General features: G+C 35.5%; 1 protein-coding gene across 1 annotated transcript in view; it reads right to left on the reverse strand.

Moving 5' to 3' along the window:
• The window catches only part of BANK1 (B-cell scaffold protein with ankyrin repeats 1), a 538,680-nt gene that overhangs the window by 535,385 nt on the left and 967 nt on the right, over positions 1-2,328 (reverse strand). The gene's annotated exons all lie outside the window — the stretch shown is intronic.

The following is a 2,328-nucleotide window of genomic DNA, read 5'->3' on the forward strand; positions in this document are numbered from 1 at the left end:
GAACTGACTCCACGGTAGTTAACAACAACAGTATCTGTAGCACTGTAAGATCAGCATTGGACTATGAATCTCAAGGTCGGTGGTTCAAACCCACCAGTCACTACTTGGAAACCCTTTACAGGGTCACTCTAAGTAGGAAGTGATTTGAAGGCACGTAACAACAACAATATCCATTAGGAGTACTGGTATGGCGCTGTGAGTTAATGCATTGGACTACAAAGTCATTTTGAACCTCAATGTCAGAAGTTCAAACTCATTAGTCACTCCTGGGAAACCTTATACAGGGTCACTATGAGTTGAAACTGACTCGACAGCACAACAAAATATCCATTAATAATGAGATAGGAAAATATATGGAAAAAAGTGGAATCTAGGAAATGTGAAATCTATCAAAATAGGAATTTATCAAAAATGAAATGGAACACATAAAGATTGATGTCCTAGGCACTGGCGAGCTGAAATGGACTAGTTTGGGGCATTTTGAATCAATCTATCATATAGTTTATTATGCAGGGAATAATCAATTGAAGAGGAACCGTGTTGCACTCATTGTCAAAAAAGACATTTCAAGATCTATCTTGAAGTACAATGCTGTCTGTAATAGGCTAATATCCACACACCTACAAGGAAGATTAGTTAATGTGACAATTATTTTAATTTTACCCAGCAATCAATAAAGCCACAGTAATGACTAAATTGAAGAGCTCTACCAAGTTCTTCAGCCTAAAATTAATCCAATGTACTCAAGATGCATTGATCATTGCAGCTCATTGCAATGTGAAAGTCAGAAACAAAAAGGAAGGATTGGTAGTTGGAAACTATTGCTTTGGTGATAGAAACAATGCTGGAGATCTTATGACAGAATTTTTCAAGACTAATGACTTATTCATTGCAAATACCTTTTTAAAACAACATAAAAGGCAACTATACACATAGACCTCACCATATAGAATATTCAAGAATCAAATTAACTACATGTAGGAAGAAATGATGGAGAAACTCATTATTACCAGCCAAAACAATACCAGGGGCTGAGTGCTATACAAACAAAAAAGTTCATGAGAATCTAAATATGGCTTTGAAAATAACCCAACTGAATTCACAGACCAGAACAGATTTGATATATTAGATACTAATGACTTAAGACCAGAAGAGCTATAAGGTGACATCAATAACATCATACATGCAGACGGCAAAAGGTCATTACAAAGACAGGAAAGAAAAAAATATATATATCAAAATGGATGTCTGTAGAAACTCTAAGCTTTCTCTTGCATATAGAGAACCTGAAGTGACTTAAAGAATCGATAAGGTAAATGAGCTGAGCAAAAAAATTTCAAAGGGCATCTCAAGAAGGCAAAGTATTATAATTAAATGTGCAAGGATCTGGAGTTAAGAAAACTGAAGAGATATCTTCTGGGGCAACAAGAAGAACACGCACTACCAGAAGATATCTCAGAGAGATTCTGACCATGTAAACATAAAAGTACTATTGTTATTGGAATGCAATAATAAGAATCTGTATGAGATGGATCACCAAAACTAGAACCTAAGAGGAATTGTAGGTAAGATAGCCCCAGTGAGTCAGAGATCTCCAAATAGTACAAACATATAAGAAAATCTCAGTATCTTATATGACAAAACAAAAACAACACTGCTATCAAGTCAATTCCACCTCCATAGGGTTTCTAAGACTATAAAACTTTTAGGGACAGACAACCACATCTTTCTTCCACAAAGTTGATATCTTTCTTCAAGTACCAGCACAATGCTTACCTCATCATTCCACTAGCGTTCCTTTATGTGACCAAAGGAAATAATAACCCCACCCAATCACTTTAGGAGATGAAACCATTGCTGCAAAAATGACTGTTAAAAGTGAAAAGCCGATAGAGAAAATAAGGGAAACTGTTGACCACAGTTACCTTCCACACCAATGCTAAAGTAGAATATAGCTAGAAAAGGAAGAAGTTTAACTTCAGAAAGCTTCAGGCTTCCAACTATTACCTGAATTAAACTTTGAGTCTTCTTTTTAACATAATGGTTATACACAAAAGCTTTTTTTATTTTAAAAAATGAGTTACACTCACAGTGCTTCACACCATAGTGACAGATACTTTGCAACTATCGGCACAACAGAAATTCTGTAATTTTAGTATAAATCCTCAAATATGACTTGCTATTGACTGGTAACAATACTAGGTTGTTGTTGTTGTTGTTGTTGTTGTTGTTGTTGTTAAGTGCTGTCGAGTCAGAGACCCAGTAGAGTGTTCCTAAAGAGTGACTGGTGAGTTTGAATCACCGTCCTTGTGATTCAAAACTATTTTG

Source organism: Chrysochloris asiatica, unplaced genomic scaffold (genome assembly GCF_000296735.1).
Source record: "Chrysochloris asiatica unplaced genomic scaffold, ChrAsi1.0 scaffold00211, whole genome shotgun sequence".
Taxonomy (NCBI): Eukaryota; Metazoa; Chordata; class Mammalia; order Afrosoricida; family Chrysochloridae; genus Chrysochloris; species Chrysochloris asiatica.